Source organism: Pelobates fuscus, chromosome 9, assembly GCF_036172605.1.
Source record: "Pelobates fuscus isolate aPelFus1 chromosome 9, aPelFus1.pri, whole genome shotgun sequence".
In the NCBI taxonomy this organism is placed as follows: Eukaryota; Metazoa; Chordata; class Amphibia; order Anura; family Pelobatidae; genus Pelobates; species Pelobates fuscus.
The window spans coordinates 159,429,219-159,452,593 of NC_086325.1; the positions used below are offsets into that span (position 1 = coordinate 159,429,219).

The 23,375-nt window shown below is 42.5% G+C and overlaps 1 protein-coding gene across 2 annotated transcripts in view; it reads left to right on the plus strand.

Moving 5' to 3' along the window:
- The first annotated feature begins 940 nt into the window (after positions 1 to 940).
- The window catches only part of CARD9 (caspase recruitment domain family member 9), a 55,979-nt gene continuing 33,544 nt past the window's right edge, over positions 941 to 23,375 (plus strand). For both annotated transcript variants that reach the window (XM_063431623.1, XM_063431624.1), the window contains exon 1: positions 941 to 1,062. The gene's annotated coding sequence lies outside the window, so the exon portion shown is untranslated. The remainder of the gene's footprint in view (positions 1,063 to 23,375) is intronic.

Below are 23,375 nucleotides of genomic sequence, written 5' to 3' on the forward strand. Positions count from 1 at the left end.
GGAACATGGTGTCTTCTGCTATTATATAAAAATTAAGATTAAAGGGACCCTGCAGGCACCATAACAACTTCATAAAATGAAGTTGTTATGGTGCCAAGAGGTCACTGGCGCTCGCTTACCTTTTGGGGTTAAACAAACTGTTTAAACCTGTAGTCTCTTCTCCAGTGCCGGATTGCCCAGCCCCTCCAACATCCGTTTGCTGAAAAGGCTTTCCAAATTGATGCTTAGGACTGCCGCAGGCAGGGATACCGCTGATTGGCTTAAAGCAGTCAGCTGATGCAAACAGCTTGAGAATCGCACGTAATTTTTTTCAAGTCGTTTTTATGAACGGGGAGCTACTGATTGGCTGAGATTTGAAGAAATAAAATCCACTTTATCCATTTAACCCCTTAAGGACACATGACATGTGTGACATGTCATGATTCCCTTTTATTCCAGAAGTTTGATCCTTAAGGGGTTAAACCTGGTCACTAGTGCGCAAATTGATTATTTTTAAGTTCCTTTTTTTTTTATTCTTCCCTCGGTGCACACCCTAATGTAGAGAGATTGCAGAAGGAGAGAACTTTGACTTTTATTTCTGCCCAAAATGAAAAATTACACGACTTTGCGTTGCTCAGTGCTTATATAACTTACTAGCTACTGAGTACATATTTGATATCTATATATATTTTTTTTATTATTACGAACAACTTGTTTCAACACTTAAAAAAAACAAACACAAAAAAAACAAAACATGTTCCGTTTTTTTTTTTCCTTGGAAGTGACGAGTTGGGAACGCCTCGTCGAAGACAGTCGTCTGACATGTCAGTGGTAGTTAAATGGTTACAGTCACAAGGGTGTTCCTAAAGAAAATGAAATGATCAGCCCCGGTGATAGTGTTGCACTATGGAATAGGCTCTGTACAGACGAGGAAGTGATTTATTATATGGTTTCCTCGCTCCTCCCAACATTTCGACTTTGCAGGACTGTTTGCCTCTGCTAGTGAATCACTCGCTCAGACTCAGATGGGGACAGGGGAGAACACATCTGGATTTGCCTTCCTGATTAAGCACCCATATTAAGGTCAGTTTGATCTGTGCGTACTGCGCACAATACGGTTGGCTTGCATGCTGTTAAAACTTGTCAGATTCTGCGTCCTCACATTTTGCAGAGAGAGACTTGTATTGAACATTATTTTATTATGTTTAGCTAGTCCAGTACAGAGATGACCAGAAAGAGAGAGAACACCTTCAATATTACTGACAAAGCATCATGGGAGATGTAGTCCCATACCAGCCTGGGGGTGAATCTAACTTTTTTGGTCACCCCCTAAACTCTAAACAGAATTGGTGGTTTTCATGACTGTTTTTCTTGCCGCTGTGAACTGCAGTGAGACAGAAATATGTGTGGGGGGGGGGTCATAATCTAGAATTAAATAGCGGGCTATCGTTTGTATTTGAAATTATTTTATTGGCTATAGAAACTTATTTTTTTCATTGAGCAGCTGAAGCAAAGTAAAGCACGCCAGATCAGAGACATTTGCAAACAAATTGCGCATTTTAGAATGTAGGAAAGCCAGCATTTCACGTTTAAAGCTGGCAATCGGATCCAGAATTCTGGCTGGCTGACCTGTGTGACTGTTGTGTCTCAATAGGAAGTGGTAAAAATTTGGCCATAAATTCATAGTGAGTAATAGAAATGCGTAGAGTGTGAATCTGCGTCTCTATAGGGGTTGCGTGAGAAAAAAAAACTGTATTTGGGGGGGGCAGAAAGAAATTACATTTTACAGAAAAACTTAAAGCTGTGCAGGTTAAAAATGGGGGGTTGACGCAGTATAGATCTTTGTCATCACATCCCTAAGGCTGTAAGATAATTTGAGCAAGGTTCTCCCCATCCCTTTTTCCTGTATGTCAAACCTTTCGGCATTTACATGTGTGCCTGTTACACGCCTCCCTTTGAACAGCGCTGCATCGCATGTTGGTGCTTTGTAAAAAAAACTATCCCATCAGGGGTGTACTGAAGTAGACTGGTTACCATCGTTTGCATTTTAATCATTTTGTTTGTATCTCGTGGGAGGAACAATTGATTACCTCACCACATTCAAGTTTTTTTGGCTGGAGAAATTACATAACTAGCTCGTGTAGTTTTCAGGTCACACAGATGAGTTATTTAATCAAGTGAATGAGTGAGAGAAAAACGTTAAAAAAATAATTCTCCGGATTGGGGATTAGAGTACACGCTGTTATTATAGTGTCTGGGGTTTATTAGCTTAGCACCGAACTGTAGTGAATTCGAAACTGTATTTCAAAATTCAGGCTAAAATATTCCTGCTGTAAATTTTGTAACTGTAACACTTTAATATTAAAGGTGCATTCCAACTACCATGACCACTTCAGTGATTTGAAGTGGTTATGGTGTTAGGAGTATGTATGTGCAGTGTTATTGTTAATTGTGTGCCGGGATGCCAATGTTAATTTAGTGCATATTTTGCATCTGTCGGCAGCGCGCACTGCAGACATTTATCTATATATATTTTTTTTTTTAAAACATCCCCTTACCTCCTGTTCTCTTCCCTTTGCCGGCCCAGAGCGCACGCATGCACACTGAGCCAGTGAAAAGGTCTAATCTCTTGTGATTAAACCGCCCAAGGCCCCTGTGATGCTAAAGAGAGTGGAGTAAAACTGAGCTGTCAGTCTTCTTTCCTTGCAGCAGCTGTGTTTACTCTCACAGTACAACAACTTGGGCAGCTAGACTTCCTCGTATAATGTCAGTAGGTTGAGGGGTGGAGTCAATGGGATGAAGATAAAAATGATAAAACTGACATGAATTTTGGCAGCATGGCCAGTGCAGTAACCCGTCATGAAAGAAAAATAAAGAAAGAGAGATCATGATGATCACATAAAATTTGTGTTTTCAGTCAGGGCTGTTAAGGTGTGAGATTCACATTCATATAGAGCTGTTTTATGCTCGATTCAATAAAAACTGCATAAACCTGTCTAGCCAATACACACAGAAATAATAATAATAATAGATATCTGAGATAATGTTAATCCAGATACTTGGTTTTTACTTTACTGAAACACAATGGCTGAGGGTGATAGGATTTACTAATCTAAGCCATTGGAATGGGCAAATATTTTTTCCAGTTTGCTCGTTAATTGTTCTAAGAGTCACAGGTATTGAAACCAAAGACAGGGACTGTTTCTATTTTCTAATGTAAAAACTCCAATGGCGGCTGTCGTGAATATTATTTGGATTATAATATTTTGCACAGTAAGGTCCATTCATTAAACTAGAGATTGTGGAGAATTGCCAAGGGATGTAACAAACTAGCTGAGCCAGTCTGAAAATTGGAACATTTTTACCAGTTGCTATTTTGCTAAATATTAACCATGTGTGCCGGGCTTATATTATCTATATAAAAGGGATTATATCACACCGGCACTGTACAATCATATAGAAAAACTGAATGTTTATTTTACAGACGCCACAATCTGTTTCTTTATATTATCTTAGAATCCTGTCTCAACTTCTGCTTTAATATCAAACCATGGCGGCAAGCCAGGCGAGACACTTGGCCATATTGGACCTTCTTGTTTAAAAATGCACAAGCTGTTTGTTGCTAAACGAATCTGCCTAAATAAACATATTTGAATTCCATCTGTCTCTGAGTTTAACTTTAAACGGATCTTTTTCATTGGGCATTTCCTACAGGGACAGGTGAAAAATATCTGCTTAAAGCAACGTAACCACTACAGGTGAACAGACTGACTTCTTACCTGGGGTGTGATGGGCGCCACCTCCACTACTAATGCTGGCGAACTGGATGTTGCTAAGCAGAAACTTCTGTTAGCTCTTATGAGCTAAGCCGTACAATGCAGGGCTTAGCTCATTGGCTAAGGGCGTCCGCCGATCACTTTGGAACTACTGGCTCTACAGCATTAGAAGTAGTCGCAGGAAGCAGTGCCCAGCGAGCCCCAAGTACGAGATCAAACCATTCAAAATCTGTTTAAAATATTATACTAGGATTGCCGGGGCACTTATGGCACAATAACCACTGTAGCAATCTGCAGTGGTTATGGTGCTCAGATTTTTTTTTATTTAAGGTAGTGTTCTATTATCATCCAATATCCATCAATTACCGTCTAGCTGTTATCAGTAAACACATTTAAATAAATATGTTAAAGTTGGTCTTGTCCGCAGGATACAGTTTCCTCCACGTTAGTGCTACTATTCCAGATTTTACAAATGGTCACAAGCAAGCGTTTTAACCATCTATGTAAACGCACTCTAATCAACATTGCAAAAAAAACCCTTACTTTATATTATTTTATATTGACCTATTCTACTCTTTTATTCACAACAAAATAGGCAAATGGGGAAAAATTCTCCAAATCAGCGATTAGTAATCAGGTGGTAATGACTAATTCGATTCTGACCTACAGGAAGTCCAATGTACAAGTGTGGTTTCATTTTGGTTATTTTTTTGGGTGGGGTGTACGTAGAGTAAATCTTAAAAAGGGGTGTTGCTAAAATGACTAAAGTTTAGTAAGTCATCCACTGTGGAAGGAAGTCAAGGTCACTGCAAGTCCATCAGCCCTCTATTCCGCAGCTTGGAATTACATGTAAAGTGAATCTGCCAAGTCATTCAGGTCAATTTACTAAAAAAACTGAGAATTCAATGTGAATTTCAAATCTAAATGTTTACACCAACCATTATAACCACTACAGCCTGCTGTAGTGGTTATGGTGCGAGGAGTACTCTGGCATCGATCCCCAGTAATAGGGAAAAACATTTTCCAACAGTTTGTCTTCTTGGATCAAAATTAGCACAGAATTGACAATAGCCAGCCCAGAACTCTGACTGACAACCCAATGATGCCGACGTAGGTGGAGTTACACCTGCGTAAGGAGAGGGGATAAACTCGGTATGTGCAGCATTTCAAATTAGTGGTTGTGGTCACAGGAGTAATCGATGTCAGGTATCCTCTGCGATTTCATCTTGGAAACTCTGAACTTCAAAATTATTTACTGAATTAGAAATGTAGTAAATAACACTGATACCGTGCATGTTTAAAACATCCACTTTGTTGGGGGGCGGAGCCGAGCAAGCGAACCGACAGGACGCACTCACCTTGAACTCCAGCGATAAGGGCCCAATAAAGCCACTCACTCGGGGTGCAGAGAGGCGACAAACCCACAACAAAGCCCATGAGAAGGAAGAAGCTTCTGTGCACCCAGTGATACCACACTCGACACACAGCCTGTCTGGGAACCGCAATGGCCGACTTGGGCCTACCAGAGACGGTGAGGGGGAAGGACGGCCGCCTTCCGCCTGACTCAGCGACCCACATGCTACAAGAAAATGCTCTCCCTTTGGACCAGTGGGGGACATCCCGGTCTCCGTCAGCGGGGGGACCCCGCACGCCACACCAATCGATGGCTCCCGCAGTCCTCCCAAGCAACGTGGCGGCGGGGCCGCCAAGATGGCGGTGATGAATGACTCAACTACGCGAGACAGACGAGAGCCCCAATACATCCCAAACGCCAACGAACGTGCTACAGACCCAATAGATGAACTCTTTGACCGTTTCTGGGCCAAATGTTTGCAGCAAATACAACCAGCGCCCCCTCGACGCTCGCACGGGAAAGGGGTAACAGCGTGAGGAGAACCGAGACCCCACCTGAGGGCGCAAAGCAAACCCACACTACGAACCCCCACGATACGGGCCCTCCCGGGCTGGGAGCAACAAGGGGTGCACCCTATAAGTGCCAGCCACACAGGCGGAGAGCCGCGAGGCAACGAATCACTCATGCCAGCAATGCTTATCGCACTATCCCGAAAGGGAAGACCCTGGACCACACTGGCACCTAGGCTCGTGGCAAGAAGGCACAGGCTCCACTACAAGCCCGGGGCAGAGGAGACTTCCTGCTCTCACGACGCCAAGCAACCCCTCTAATACAGCAGAAGTCCGGCAAGAGGCGCCAGCCTGAAATGAAAACGGCCTCCAGAGGTCACCTGGAACATACCAACATGTCACAGGGCGCACAGCAAAACAGGAGCAAGACTGCCGCCATACACTGCCCTAAAAAGTCCACCCACCTCCAGGGACTGTCCCCGAGCAGAAACCAGGAGCTCCGCATAACGGCACTACAGGAAATCAAGGTTCCCATGATGGGAGTCGGCTGACTGCAATATGCAAACATGAAAGACCCCTATAGCTATGGACGCTCAGCAGAGAACCATGCACAACATAGGGGGCGAATAATGGACAGACCGCGGACCAGTACTTGAAATCCTGTTGGGGATCCTTGTTAGGTGGTACAGTGGACTTTCCGCATTCAATTATCGTTTATCTATGTTTGTTAGTGTGTTATTCTTGTTTAGTCTCCTGTGCCTCACGCTATAATCACCATATAGTCATAGCTACCCTGGTATCGCGATGATATCCATGATATAGAAAAGCCAGAGCCCTAAAATACTACCCTGCTCCCCTTTAATAAGTCTCCATGAGAACAAAGTCCATGACATGCGAGCCAAGTTCATGACCGTGCCTGGCTACTCGTATGTCATTTATAGAAAATGCGCAGCTTAACCATGCCAAGCTAATTATACTCGAGTATAAGCCGAGTTTTTCAGCACATTTTTTGCTTATACTCGAGTCAATAGTCTGTATTATGGCAATTTGCATTGCCATAATACAGACTGTGGGGGCTGCAGAGAGCGTTACTTACCTTTCCTGCAGCTCCTGTCAGCTCTCTCCTCCTCCGCCGGTCCGTTCAGCTCTTCTGTCAGCTCACAGTGTAAATCTCGCGAGAGCCGCGGGGTCATAGTGCGGGTCTCGCGAGATTTACACTGGGAGCTGACCGAGGTGCTGAACGGACCGGCGGAGGAGGAGGGAGCTGACAGGAGCTGCAGGAAAGGTAAGTAACATCTCTCTGCAGCCCCCCACAGCCCCCTCCTACACAGTGCCCATCCACTGGACCACCAGGGAAGGAGAGCCCCCCTCCCTGGCCAGCTAGCAAGCAGGGAGGGGGGACGAAAAAAATGTATATATATTAATAATAATAAAAAATAAAAATAAAAAAATAATAAAATAAAAATAATAAAATAAAAAATAATAATAAAAAAAAATGTAATGAAACAAAAAAAATAGTAAAATAATAATTAAAAAATAAAAATGCCCACCCCCCACCAAGGCTCTGCATCACACTCTGCATTACACACACACTGCACTCATACACACACACACTGCACTCATACACACACACACTGCACTCATACACACACACACTGCACTCATACACACACACACTGCACTCATACACACAGCATTCTCATACACACACACACTGCACTCATACACACACACTGCACTCATACACACAGCATTCTCATACACACACACTGCACTCATACACACAGCATTCATACACACACACTGCCCTCATACACACTGCACTCATACACACACACACTGCATTCATACACACACACACTGCATTCATACACACACACACTGCATTCATACACACACACACTGCACTCATACACACACACACTGCACTCATACACACAGCATTCATACACACACACACAGCATTCATACACACACACTGCACTCATACACACACACACTGCATTCATACACACACACTGCACTCATACGCACAGCATTCATACACACAGCATTCATACACACACTGCATTCATACACACACACTGCCCTCATACACACACACTGCACTCATACACACACACTGCACTCATACACACACTGCACTCATACACACACAGCATTCTCATACACACACTGCACTCATACACACTGCATTCATACACACACACTGCACACATACACACACACTGCCCTCATACACACACACTGCACTCATACACACACACACTGCCCTCATACACACTGCACTCATACACACACACTGCACTCATACACACAGCATTCTCATACACACACACTGCACTCATATACACACTGCACTCATATACACACACTGCACTCATACACACACTGCATTCTCATACACACACTGTATTCTCATACACACACTGCATTCATTATATACACACACTGTAAATAAATATTCAATTAATATAATTTTTTTAGGATCTAATTTTATTTAGAAATTTACCAGCAGCTGCTGCATTTCCCACCCTAGTCTTATACTCGAGTCAATACGTTTTCTCAGTTTTTTGGGGTAAAATTAGGGGCCTCGGCTTATATTCGGGTCGGCTTATACTCGAGTATATACGGTATATAAGCCTGCTATTAGATAATTGCTTAGTTCTCTTCTCACTCACGCTGCATCTGAGATTATATGTACTAATTATCATAAAAGGTACCTCCTTGTATTTGCAGTTGAGGTTTAAATGTTTTTGTTACATAAAGCATAACCGCGATAGCGCAACCTTACTCATAGTTAGCTAAGACTACAAGCTATGAAACGTACTGTACACAGCCTCTGTCTCCATCGATAGATACTAGACTAGACAGCATTGTTTGAAGAATGACCCGTCTAACTAAGCATACCAATAATATAAAAATGGTGCCTGTATTTCATTTGTCGCGCATGTTCAGCGAGGAAAATGCCTGAGGACTGCTCTCGGGGCACCTCAGACCTGCTGGTAAACTTCATGTGCAACGCAAAAATGTAAATATAAAAAAAAAAAAAAATAAAATAAAAACATCCACTTTGCTTTGACTGTCGATTAGAAATTACAGCGTAGTACAGGCAGAAGCGGGAACTGAAAGCGGATGTTTCCATCGCAAGCAAACTTTTTTTAGAACTTTCCTTATCTTTGTATCTGTAACTGTCACTTCCAAAGACGCAGAGAAAATCTTACATTCTTTTCAAAATGTTCATACTTATTATATTTTAGTTATTTATAGGACTTTGCGACTACATTGATTTTAACAATATGCATTCCAATGATCCGAGATTTTGCACAGAGATGGTGTTTCGTGTGGGATGATTGAAAGAAGCTGAGATTTTTGGTTTCAGTAATGACTCACACTCTCTATAAGGTACAATAAAAGAGTTCCATACCTAAGATACTAGAGAGAGGGTTTGGTTTTGTGTTTGGATCCATTGTCCGATGTCCTTAAATATCCCGCACAGATCTTGTCTATCAATTAAGGAACCAAAATTATTATTTCCTACGTCCTAACATTTCAAATGAAAAAAGAGGGACACTTTCATTTTACGGTTGTAAAAAAAATCCTTTTTAGAATTCAACTTTCTTCTAAATTCTTTTTTTTTTCTCACACTTAAAAAAACAAAAATAATAATCCATCATCCCCTTAAGGACAGAGCTTCAGAAGCTTGTCTTTCACTTAATGACAACGGCATTTTTTGCTGTTTGCATTCAACTGCAATTTGCATTTTTTTTTATAATTTATTGCACCGACGCATATTATATACCGTTTTTTTAAAGAACAGAAAGGGCTTTAATTTGATGTAACATATATATATATATATATATATATATATATATATATGCTTATTTATTATAAAAAAATACAGAAAAATGCAAAAAGAAAAATTTCGAGTTTTTTTTTACAGTTTTTGCAATAATAATGTGTGTACAATTAGTGCAGGTTAAGGAAAGTAATTAAAAATAAATTCATTTAGTTGTTCTGATTTACAGAATATATAATGTGTCTGGGATTTTAAGTTTTTTTTTGTAGTTACAGGTCACAAAGCACAAGGAGTAAAATAAACTTTTAATGTGGAGCGATTTTAGAATTTGGTATGTTTGTCTTGTAAGCTTAATAGCCATAAAAGAAAACAAAATTGCCACACAAAAGTATATATTTATATAAAGTAGACACCACAGGCTATTTACCCAAGGTTGTTTTGACACTTTCTACGTAGCCATTTCACCGCCAACCTCTGCTAAATATTGGAGTAAAATTGTGTTTTTTGGGGGTTTTGGCACACAAACTTATAACAAAGAACTTCTCATGTGTATTTTGTAAAGTTGGTGTGTGGTATTCCTGTACAAAGTTTTATTTTGTGTTCAGTTTCATCTGCTGAGTAAAATGACACCCCATTGTATGTCTTTGGCAATATTTTGTGAAGCTACAGTGCCATATAGGAGACCTGTCCTTTTCAGTATTCACAGTCGAATTTTGAGAGACGGATTTAATGAGCCTATGCTTCCATTTGGGGTATTATAACAGTTTGACTGTTCAAAAAAACCCCACAAAGGCCTACCATTTGTAAAAGTAGACACTCCAGGGTATCTCATAAGGTGCATATTGTGCCTTAACATGCCCCCATTTTTTCACCAATATATGTCAAAGTATGTGGTAAAAAATAATTTGGGGCATTTTTTACATACGGATTGCATTTTTGCTGGGCATTTTGTATATTTCATATGTACCACTAAGTTCAAACCCCCCACATTATGCTCAGCTAAGTCTTCTGAGTAAAAGGACACCCCCATTGTATGTCTTTGGCACTATTTCGTGAAGCTACAGTGCCATACAGGAGACCTGTCCTTGTCAGTATTCACAGTAGAATTTTGAGAGACGGATTTAATGAGCCTATGCTTCCATTTGGGGTATTATAACAGTTTGACTGTTAAAAAGAAACCCACAAGAGCCTACCATTTGTAAAAGTAGACACTCCAGGGTATCTCATAAGGTGCATATTGTGCCTTAGCATGCCCCCATTTTTCCACCAATATATGCCAAAGTATGTGGTAAAAAATAATTTGGGGCATTTTTTTACATACGGATTGCATTTTTGCTGGGCATTTTGTATATTTCATATGTGCCACGAAGTTCAAAACCCCCAAATTATGCTCAGCTAAGTCTTCTGAGTAAAAAGACACCCCCAATGAATGTCTTTGGCACTATTTTGTGAAGCTACAGTGCCATATAGGAGACCAAGCCATATCAGTTTTTGCCGAACTTTGAATTTGACGCTGGGCCTATGTGCAATTTCCAAGCATCTTCGCAGGTTTTAAATTCAAACTACCCCACAAAGGCCTACCATTTCTTAAAGTAGACACCCCAGGGTATTTCAAAAGGCATATTTTGAACCTTAGCGTGGGATCATTTTTCCGCTAGCTTGTACCAAGTGTAGTGGTAATAAGCGTTTTTTCTGTCTTTTTGACACAAAAAGTGAGTTTGCACAGTATATTTTGCAAACCTTATGTGTACTACGACTGTATACTACTTCATTTGTTGCTCAGCTATGTCGGCTGAGTACAAAAATACCCCAGTATGTACATTTGCCAGGTATATGTGGACATCGGAGGGGCACATTTGGGACACAGCCATTCCATTTTTTTCTTCAAACTTTCAATTTTTACGCTATGCCCATGTCCCATTTTAGAGTATTTTACCAGGCTATATAATCCAAATACCCCATAAAGCCATACCATTTCTTAAAGTAGACACCCCAGGGTATTTCAAATGGCATATTCACCCCAGGGTATTTCAAATGGCATATTTTCAACCTTAGCGTGGGATCATTTTTCCGCTAGCTTGTACCAGGTGTAGTGATAATAAGCGTTTTTTCTGCCTTTTTGACACACAAAGTGAGTTTGCACAGTATATTTTGCAAACCTTATGTGTGCTACCACTGTATAATACTTCATTTGTTGCTCAGCTATGTGGTCTGAGTACAGCAATACTCCCGTATGTACCTTTGCCAGGTATATGTGGATGTTGAAGGGGCACATTTGAGACGCAGCCATTCAGTTTTTTTCTAACTTTGAAGTTTTATGCTGTGTCCATGTTCCAATTTGGAGTAGTTTAGATGGTTGGTTATTGAAACTTCCCGACAAACACAGTATGTTTAACAGCAATAATACTCCCAGTAATGTGTCTGTGTGTATAACAGAGCTCCACATTAATAAGAGTCCCAGTAATGTGCCTGAGTGTATAACAGAGCTCCCCAGCAATAATACTCCCAGTAATGTGCCTGAGTGTATAACAGAGCTCCACAGCAATAATACTCCCAGTAATGTGCCTGAGTGTATAACAGAGCTCCACAGCAATAATACTCCCAGTAATGTGTCTGAGTGTATAACAGAGCTCCACAGCAATAATACTCCCAGCAATGTGTCTGGGTGTATAACAGAGGTCCCCAGCAATAATACTCCCAGAAATGTGTCTGAGTGTATAACAGAGCTCCACAGTGATAATACTCCCAGCAATGTGTCTGAGTGTATAACAGAGCTCCACATTAATAATACTCCCAGTAATGTGCCTGAGTGTATAACAGAGCTCCCCAGCAATAATACTCCCAACAATGTATCTGAGTGTATAACAGAGCCCCACAGCAATAATACTCCCAGTAATGTGCCTGAGTGTATAACAGGGCTCCCCAGCAATAATACTCCCAGTAATGTGTCTGAGTGTATAACAGAGCTCCACAGCAATAATACTCCCAGTAATGTGTCTGAGTGTATAACAGAGCTCCACAGCAATAATGCTCCAAGTAATGTGTCTGAGTGTATAACAGAGCTCCACATCAACAATACTCCCAGTAATGTGTCTGAGTGTATAACAGAGCTCCACATCAATAATACTCCCAGTAATGTGTCTGAGTGTATAACAGAGCTCCACGGCTATAATAATCCCAGTAATGTGTCTGAGTGTATAACAGAGCTCCACAGTAATAATACTCCCAGTAATGTGCCTGAGTGTATAACAAAGCTCCCCAGCAATAATACTCCCAGTAATGTGTCTGAGTGTATAACAGAGCTCCACATTAATAATAGTCCCAGTAATGTGCCTGAGTGTATAACAGAGCTCCCAGCAATAATACTCCCAGTAATGTGTCTGAGTGTATAACAGAGCTCCACGGCTATAATACTCCCAGTAATGTGTCTGAGTGTATAACAGAGCTCCACATTAATAATAGTCCCAGTAATGTGCCTGAGTGTATAACAGGGCTCCCCAGCAATAATACTCCCAGTAATGTGTCTGAGTGTATAACAGAGCTCCACGGCTATAATACTCCCAGTAATGTGTCTGAGTGTATAACAGAGCTCCACATTAATAATAGTCCCAGTAATGTGCCTGAGTGTATAACAGGGCTCCCCAGCAATAATACTCCCAGTAATGTGTCTGAGTGTATAACAGAGCTCCACGGCTATAATACTCCCAGTAATGTGTCTGAGTGTATAACAGAGCTCCACATTAATAATAGTCCCAGTAATGTGCCTGAGTGTATAACAGAGCTCCCAGCAATAATACTCCCAGTAATGTGTCTGAGTGTATAACAGAGCTCCACATTAATAATAGTCCCAGTAATGTGCCTGAGTGTATAACAGGTCTCCCCAGCAATTATACTCCCAGTAATGTGTCTGAGTGTATAACAGAGCTCCACAGCAATAATACTCCCAGTAATGTGTCTGAGTGTATAACAGAGCTCCACAGCAATAACACTCCCAGTAATGTGTCTGAATGTATAACAGAGCCCCACAGCAATAATACTCCCAGTAATGTGTCTGAGTGTATAACAGAGCTCCCCAGCAATAATACTACCAGTAATGTGTCTGAGTGTATAACAGAGCTCCACAGCCATAATACTCCCAGTAATGTGTCTGAGTGTATAACAGAGCTCCACAGCAATAATACTCCCAGTAATGTGTCTGAGTGTATAACAGAGCTCCACAGCAATAACACTCCCAGTAATGTGTCTGAATGTATAACAGAGCCCCACAGCAATAATACTCCCAGTAATGTGTCTGAGTGTATAACAGAGCTCCCCAGCAATAATACTCCCAGTAATGTGTCTGAGTGTATAACAGGGCTCCACATCAATAATACTCCCAGTAATGTGTCTGAGTGTATAACAGAGCTCCACTGCAATAATACTCCCAGTAATGTGTCTGAGTGTATAACAGAGCTCCACAGCAATAATACTCCCAGTAATGTGTCTGAGTGTATCACAGAGCTCCACATCAATAATACTCCCAGTAATGTGTCTGAGTGTATAACAGAGCTCCACAGCAATAATACTCACAGTAATTTGGAGAGTTGAACATCCAGCTTTTTTTTTTACGTTCTCTGCGTTATCAGAATGTTGTGTGCTTTGCAAGTGTGTCGTGCGTCTGTGTCAGTGGAATATGTGTCAGTGTGCCAATGGCAGCTTCTCGACTGACATTACACAGGGTGGGGGGGAGAGGGGGGCACAGTCAGCATTATTTACTAAAGTCAGAATTCAAAGTGAATTTCAAATGTAAGGTAAAAGTAGCCGAGGTGGAAACCTTATCTAAGTCAGCTACGCTCTCAGTTCGGCTACTCTGGCCTGAAATGTGAAGTTGACTTTGAATTCTAAGCTTGTGTCATTTTATAGACCATGTTCATGTCTCCCAATTGTTCCTCATTATCGCGGTTACTTCCTCTGTGGGCCCAGTTTCCCCTCTCCATGTTTTCTGGTCTTGTGTTCCTCTTTTCTTTGAATTCAGAATTGTAGCTGTTTACAGATGTCTAAATGTACTCAGGAAACAATAACAGTGACCGTAAAGTGTGTTTTAACTGCACTCAAAGTGTTATTTATATAGCTAGTGTAAATAGTACAGTAATCTGGTTTTCAATTATATTTTTTATGAACATAAGAAGGCTTCTAGGATGGGTATGCCGGCACACGCATTTTAGAGGTGGGAATCAGGGTGTTTTGTCTCATATGTTCGTCCTGACGGTCTCCTGAATTGAGGTTTCTCTCCGCTGCTTTGACTCCCCCCAGGGTTTGGGTGATCGTGCACTCTTCTGTATTCTGGGCCAGCAGGCATGCAGCTGTCCGGGAGGTGAGCTATTGGGTTTTTACGCCTTCTGAAGCGGAGGTTCGTTGGTTAGTTGGTATGAAATGGGTTTGACTCCTCACAGAGCAGGTTCAGCTGTCCCGCCATCGGGCGTCCCAAGTGTTCGGGTTATAAACCTGGGGGGAGGGAGGGGGCAATGATCTTGGGACAATGCCAATGTGGGTTTTGGCATCTGCCCTTAAGAGGGACTTGGTGTGCATTTTACTTCTGTTTCCTGACGTGTGACTCATTTGGTCGGAGGTCATTTCCCATATCTTCTGGCAGCGGGCCCATAATCAGAGAGCCATGGAACGGTGCCATATGAAGCTAAATTGGTGGGTCTCTAGGTTTGTTTGGGGGTAAAGGGATTCAGGTTCGCCACGGGGTGTTTTGCACGGGAGGCAGCTAATGTGTTTCTGGGTGATGGAGTTCACCACATGGAGAACGGGCTTGACCTTTTTAATCTTGCCATACAGGAAGCAGTAAAACAGGCCTTGGTTGGTTTGGGTGGTGCCCCCTGCTGATTTAAGGCTTAAAACAGCAGGGTTGTGGCGGGGGATGTGTCCTTGCCAATAGGTTTTGGGGGCTATCACATGGAGTATCAGGATATGGACAAGGTCGGGTCTCAACCTCCCCTGCTCTGGAGGGTAAACTTTTAAGTTACCGACTTGGACGTGCCCACCGAGCTAAAAGCCGGCTGCTGGTAAGCATTGAAAGAAAAGGGAATTTAGTTTAGGTGAGGGAGGAGGTGAGAACCCTGTGGGCAAGTTGGTGCATAGGCACATGGTCTCTTTCATTGGCAAGGACGTTTATGTAAGCAAAGTCTTTAGGGCACTAGGTGTTAATAATTATATGTTAAGTTATAGAATATTTATGTATTTATCTCTGGTTATAATTAAATGATAAAGTTTAATAAATGTTGGATGCTGTGGCTTCTGTGGCGAAAGTAACCGGGCCACTAGTTTTTGGAAGGGCCTGTTTGCCAGCCTCCTACCCTGTGATTATGGCCCCTGTGTTAAACGTTGGTTGAAACCACTGTTTTGTGCCTTTTGGACTTATAACAGGAAGACTTCGAACTCTCAAAGCGGCACTTCAAACTCCCGAACAGTCGAAGTAGTTTGAAGTGGCATTCGAACACGTGGCAGCAGCCATCTTTAGCCGCGGGTACAATGAGCACTGTGTGGTCGTCGAGTTCATGGAACTCAAATTGGACACGCAACGGCACAAACACCGCTAACTATTTAACTTTCACGGATGTTCAGCTATTCGAACGGCGTTCGGTAAGAATAAACTCCCAAACAAGAGACATACATTGACTTTACTCATGAACGGCTACGTTCGGTATTTTGAACTTTATTTTGAATTTCCGAAATAGACCGACCACACAGCCTGATTCTCTGGAACTGTTTTGGGCATGGGACCATGCGTGCGGTCGGTCAAAATGTGACTTCTATAGAATTCCTGAACCGATCTGGGTGATTTTTGGATATGTTGGTCACCCAGATCAGGGTTATCAGGTGATGTGACATTCGTTGTGATTTTATGTGTTTTTGGGGGTACTTTTTTTTTTTTTTTTAAATATGTGTTTTTTTCTGGATATAATTGAGCTAATACAGTATCTGACTCAATTATCTCCCAGGCAGAGAGGAGGGATTGTATGCTATGTGTGGAAGTGTTGTGCAGTCGAATACTGTTCTTATTGGTCTGTGAATATTGTAACTCAGTTCCCCATGTGGGCATACCCCTTGCATGGGGATATTCATATAAAGGACGGCAAGACCCCAACCAAGCTGGGGCAGTTTGTGGGGTCTGCGGTGCTGATGGTGTCTAGTGGAGTGTTTGGAGTCCTCGGTGAGCACTAGGAGCATCGATTGGCCGGTCGGGGTGCCAGGTGGTCCGTCACAGCCTGTTCCATCCAAATTCGGTGACTTTCGTTATTGAGGGGTATTTGGGTAGGCTCCGTTATTCTTATTTGCATCACATTCCCCGCTACGTCCATACAAGAAAACACACAAAAAATTTATTTGCTACAGAATTTTATATTTTATTTATAGAGATAACGTGTGCAAACAATGGATAAATAAACCAAATATGCAAGTAGGCAAACATCTTCGGGGAATAGGGAGGGGAACTTTGTTGATGGTTACCTACATAGTGTCTTGTAAATTATTTTTTTTTCTGTTAAAATAAATGAAACGTTGCATTTTAAACAATCAAATATTTTACACATATCTCGGCTGCCTTAAAGGGGCACTCTTGGCACCAAATAAACTTTTTAATGCAGATACATGTTCAGTGATTTAAGCCTGTGTATGATATCCAAATTAAGCCTCCATAATCGAAACTAAATACATACATGTCCGGATCATCTTGTCAATTAACCCTTTATTTCTGTGACAAGTTGGGAGTTTAGGCCTGTTAATAATTTGCACACAAGGATCACATATGTAAACTTGCACGCACGCATGCCCTCCTCACCTTGTCACCCAGCTTTTTATATCTGTGACATGTTAGGGAACTTAAACCTGTTTATAATATATTTTAAGCTTGTATATGATATGCAAATTAAGTCTCCTTATTCGAAACTGAATACATACATGACATGTTAGGGAACTTAGGCCTGTTTATAATAAGTTTTTGTTTACTTCATGAGAAAAAAAAAATGAGGCATCACTTTCCTGGAAAGGTACAACAACAATATCAATGCTATATAATCCCTGTATTATCAACCATACGTTTCCCTTTCTTTATTCTGTACCCATGACTCATGCCTCAATAAAAGAAAGATTGAAAAAAAAAAAAAAAAGAACGAGAGGACACCCAGAGAGACATGGAAAGAAAAAAATGGAGTAATAGGCGCTCTCTATAGTAACTAACGTGCAGGCAGCAGTATACAAACAAGGATTCCCAAACCGTGTGAACAATATGCAGAAAAAAGGAAAGGTGTATCCCGCGCCTAGTATATTATATGTGCAAAAAATACATACATATATTCTCAAATATATCAGGAAGGAGCCGAACCTCAGGATAAAAACAGAGAATAAAACACAATAGTGCAATACAGTAATAAAAATATATTTTATGGTGGTGAGTATGGCTATATATAATCCACTCACATTTATATGAGCTATAACAGAGCTCAGCTGTGCAGCGCTTGGACGGTACAATCCCCGTCTTGGGATATGTTGTAGTATATGCAGGTGCTTCCAAAGTGCAGTATGCGTGGTATATGCAGACAAAAGGAAAAAAATAGCAGCCAATAGTGAAGTACGTCCCAATAATGGTGTAAATAACGAATAGTATTGTACTTACAATTACTAGAGCATGAAACCTGATCTGAGAGGAGGTTGCACCACACTTCTGAAGAAGCCCTGTGAGGCGAAACGCGTTAAGTGGGACATTACTTTTTATACCTTTTATGGTTTTTGTTTATATTGTATTAATATTAAAGTATACTTTTTAAGTTACTTTTTATACTCATTCTTTTACCTCCTGGATCCAGTATATCCTTGGTGGGGATTATACCACCTAAGCTGACCACACTAGAGCAGGTTTCATGCTCTAGTAATTGTAAGTACAATACTATTCGTTATTTACACCATTATTGGGACGTACTTCACTATTGGCTGCTATTTTTTTCCTTTTGTCTGCATATACCACGCATACTGCACTTTGGAAGCACCTGCATATACTACAACATATCCCAAGACGGGGATTGTACCGTCCAAGCGCTGCACAGCTGAGCTCTGTTATAGCTCATATAAATGTGAGTGGATTATATATAGCCATACTCACCACCATAAAATATATTTTTATTACTGTATTGCACTATTGTGTTTTATTCTCTGTTTTTATCCTGAGGTTCGGCTCCTTCCTGATATATTTGAGAATATATGTATGTATTTTTTGCACATATAATATACTAGGCGCGGGATACACCTTTCCTTTTTTCTACCCAGAGAGACATATAGTAAGGATATCACTACTTGTTTGTAGTTTCTCTGACTGTCTGCAGCCAGGTTGTGAATTAAAAGCAACTCACTGTGTACATACAGTAAATAAGGAAGTATTTTTCTGGAGTGAGGGGGCGTGGCTAAGGAGGCAGGCTTTAAAACATTTGCAAAACATTTCTTTTTTTTCTGTGCAAAAACCAAAAAGATTTGAGAATACAAAAAAATAAGGCCAAAATCTATAACGTGCTTTAAAGTTGCTTTGATTCCCTGAGTGGCTACAAAAAAAATTACAAAATATAATAAAAATTACCACCCATCAAAAACCAACTTAAAACAAATTGACAAAACCAAGTATCAAGTCTAACAGAGATGCTAAATAGTCCTGAAATTAACCAGATAAAATTTTTGGGGGACTAAAATAGCTGCCCTTGAAGTATATAGGCCTACCAACAGTCTTGATTTAGATGTCCTTACCTGCCGTCCTGATTGAGTTCCCTGGTGTCCTGAACCTGGGGTCACCAGGTAACTGTCCTCAGAGAGCACAGAGTGAGACCATCATTTCATTAGACATACTAGGACAGGCTTCCTCAAACCCCGGCCCTCCAGATGTTGCTGAACTACAACTCCCATGATTCTATAAATGAAATAGATAGGCGGAGAATCATGGGAGTTGTAGTTCAGCAACATCTGGAGGGACGGAGATTGAGGAAGTCTGTACTAGGACTACGCGGAACACTGCGGCAGCATCTCCTCAGGGTCCGGTATGTTGGGGCAGGCCAGACAGACTGTTAGTGAGCTTGGAAGCAGGCTGACATGCCACTACTGTGGCCGGGACCACTCTTTTCCCAGGTGACCCACCCATTATGGGCATCAAAGTTGCGAAAGTCACTCCCCTATTACCCACCAACCAAAGGTTACATCTGGGTATTTAAGCCATAAGTTTGAAATTCATTGGGCATGGGCAATGGGCAGTTCACTACAAATCTGACTGCGGCTCAATATGTCGTTTATGTTGGCTGATTCCCAGGTTAACAGATTTGGCAGAGGAAATGGGCATTGACTAGAGAGATTGAACTCCGTGATCCACATATATCCCTCTGAACTATGTACGCAGGAACAGACGTGAGGCACTAATCATGAATTGTAAATGTTATTAAAGAGGACATATTTGCTTGCTTTTGTTCTGTGGATCTTCAGAAATGTTTGTTTCTGTTTGGATCTCGTATTTATTTCCTGTTCCCTTTTTATATTGCTTTCTATGAACATCTTGACCTTTGGCTGACTTCGTGCTGACTTTGGCAAATAACTCACTAGAAGCAGCAAATTAACATTCTGATATGGAAAACCAGGAAGATATACCCATAAAAATAATACAAGTTTAAATATTTCCTAGATTTATGCACCAATAAATTAAGACTGAACATGTTTCACTAAAATAAATAAATAAATCATGAGGAATTCAGATTGTGATAAATGTTTTTATTATAAATATGTCATAAAATCAGTCGGCCATGGGGCATGCCGAATAAATGCAGTGGTTGTGGGCCAACACGGTAATTAGGGGAATCAGGGGATCTAAGGGAATATTGATCCAAACCTAAAAAAGTATTGTCAAAAGCCAATAAACTGCCGCTTGTCATACTTACCTAGTGCCCGTGCTGCTCCCCTGCTCGGGCCACACAGGCAGAACACACCACGCGGCCACGCAGTCATGCAGCCACGCAGCCACGCAGCCTGAATAGGAAAAGTACTCTTCGGTCCGGCGTGCAAATCTTTCTGCTGGTTCATGGGCCAAACCAGCAGGCCCTTAAATAAATTTGGAAATAAAATAATTAAAGGGACTGCGTCATCTAGGCCAGTGCTCCCCAACCCAGTCCTCATGGACCACCAATGTCACGATTCGGGGAACCCAACACGCTAACACACACGCAGACACACACACAGAAAGTGTGCAGTACCGGTCCTTAGAGTGGCCGGGCTAAGCACACACAGAATAGTCAGGAGACAAGCCGAGTAAGGGGAACCAGAAAACAGAATAACGAGAAACAAGCCGAGGTCAAAGGGTAGGCGAAAGTCACAAAGTCAGTATAACAAGCCAGAGAGTACGTAACCAGAAAGCACACGTTCAGAATCAATACTATAAAGCAAAGACCACAACAGGGCAGGGAGGAACAGGAAAGGTAAGTATTTAAACCAGAAGATTAATTCTGATTGGATGATTTCCAATCAGAATTAACAATCACACGTGGGAGATATCTAAATCTCCCACTGTGATTGAGGCACTGTGCCTTTAACGCCGGGTCAGGTGACTGACCCCGGCGTGTAACAAATTGGGCGGTTTCCCAGCGTGCAGCGTCATGCATGCTGCCGCTGGGGGACTTGGAGGAAGACGTGGGCGGCATCCGTGGCTGGGAGGATGCCGCCCGCCGAACACATGGCAGGAAGGGGACCGCGGACGGCTGGAGGGTGAGTGCCGCGAGCGGACTGCAGCCTCCCCTCGCAGCCGCCCGCGGGATCCTGACATTACCCCCCCCTCGAAGACCGCCCGGAGGGCGGGAAGCAGAAGGCTTCAAAGGAAACCGGGCATGAAAGGAGCGGACCAAAGAGGGAGCGTGCAAATCAGAGCTCGAAACCCAAGACCGCTCCTCAGGACCGTACCCCTTCCAATCCACCAGATATTGCAGCCGACCCCTAGAAACACGAGAGTCGAGAAGGGCAGCCACCTCGTACACGTCACTGGGGACCGCGCGAGGGGAAACGGGCCGCCCGAGTGGACGAGAGAACCAGTTACACAGCAAGGGTTTCAAAAGCGAGACATGAAACGTGTTCGGAATACGCATGGAAGGAGACAGGTCAAGGGAGTAGGAAATGGGGTTAACCCTACGTAACACCTTGTAGGGACCCAGAAATCTGGGAGCAAATTTCATCGAGGGAACCTTGAGACGTAGGTTCCTGGAGGACAACCATACCCTATCACCCGGAACATAAGAAGGGGCCGCAACCCTAGCGATGGCGGCGTGGATCCGTCCGGCGACACGCCGCTGCCTGCAGTGGAACCCCCCACGTGGCCCCAGCATAATCTTCCGACGGGACAACACACGCACCCTTCAAATAAAGCATGGAGCCCGCAAGAGCACCCGACCTGCCTACCGACAAGCGGTCTCACCTACAGCCGTCCCGCAAAGAGCAAACCGACACAGAGAAACAAGCAGCGCTGACAGCAAAATAATTTACACGGCGGAGCCGCCCAGCGGGTGCAGTCAGGGAAGGAGAGCTCTCCTACAAGCCGGAGTCTCATCAAGGTACCCACTTTTCCAGCAAACTCGGAGCCTCATCATAACGCTACATATGGATGTCACCGCGGCCCCCGCTGCAGGAATCGGATGAGCAAACATGGTCAAGGACTGTCTCTCCTCGGCAACATGGACTCTATCACCACATTATCAGACTGCTACCGCAGGGGAGGGCAAGAGGTTTTTACTGTATTATTTTGCTTCAGTTTTGTTTTAACATATTGAAAACCAATGTATGCCACACCAGCAGACACAGCATTTCCCATCACCAAGCCCGTTTCTAGTCTCAACGCAATGTCAATGTTAATGCCTAAACGATCTAACTATTGATGCTGCTGCCTGCATGACTTAACTACTGATTTAACTTAACTTTGCAACTCTATACTTTAGCTAAAGTTACCTCGCCTGTTTACCAGCATCATAATTATATAACTAACTTAAAGCGATGACATTCAATACACATACTTACCCTATGTTACTGTTACCAAACCACAGAAAAAAATCACTATTGCTAACCAGCATGTACCCAGCTTGATTTTGCTATTATCACTATATATAAAAATATGTGCGTACCTTCTGAATGCTACATAACAGTTTACACTCTTGTATGTTCACATTGTATAAGTATGCTGTTGTGGCATTGCTGTCATTCGATTGTTACTCATGCACGAAAAAAATAAAGAATTAAAAAAAAAAAATAAAGTAGTTATGGAAGACACTAATCTAAGGAGACCATGAAATATAAACAGCACCAGATTTACCCTCCTTACTGCCAAAAGGCCAGTTTCCATTATCTCTTAATAACTTTATCTCTCCATCCATCCTAATGACGCAAGGACATTTATACCACATCCTCTCTTATTTATTTACCTCCTTAATTCTTCTGTAAAGGTTGAGTGAATTAAAATTGGATATGATGAGGGGCGGAGCCTGGACACCGAGACGAGCAGACGCGTCTGAAGTGTGCTCCTGCTCGACGGGCTGAAAAAGGGAAAATAACAGCGGCTATATGGCCCAAGGAACCTCGAAGGTGCACCTCTCATATTTGGGGGGAATCGCAAACCAGAAAGACACCACCCCGGGGCCCGCCGGAGCTGGGAAAGCAAAGATGAGTCTGCGGCCTACTGGGCCTGGGGGAAGACGGCCGCTCCCCTCGGCGCCGGGGCAATTAAGCGACAGCACAGCGGACTACCCCCCCCCCTTTGGACCGGTGGGGGATATCCCGGTCCCCGCTGGACCAATCGATCAGACCGAACAGCCGGGGATCAACCTACCGCCAGGCAGAAACACTAGTGGCCTCATGGATCAGACCGGCGGCACGACGCAGCCACTACAGGTGCATACCCCGAGCCTCCAAAGCGGCGA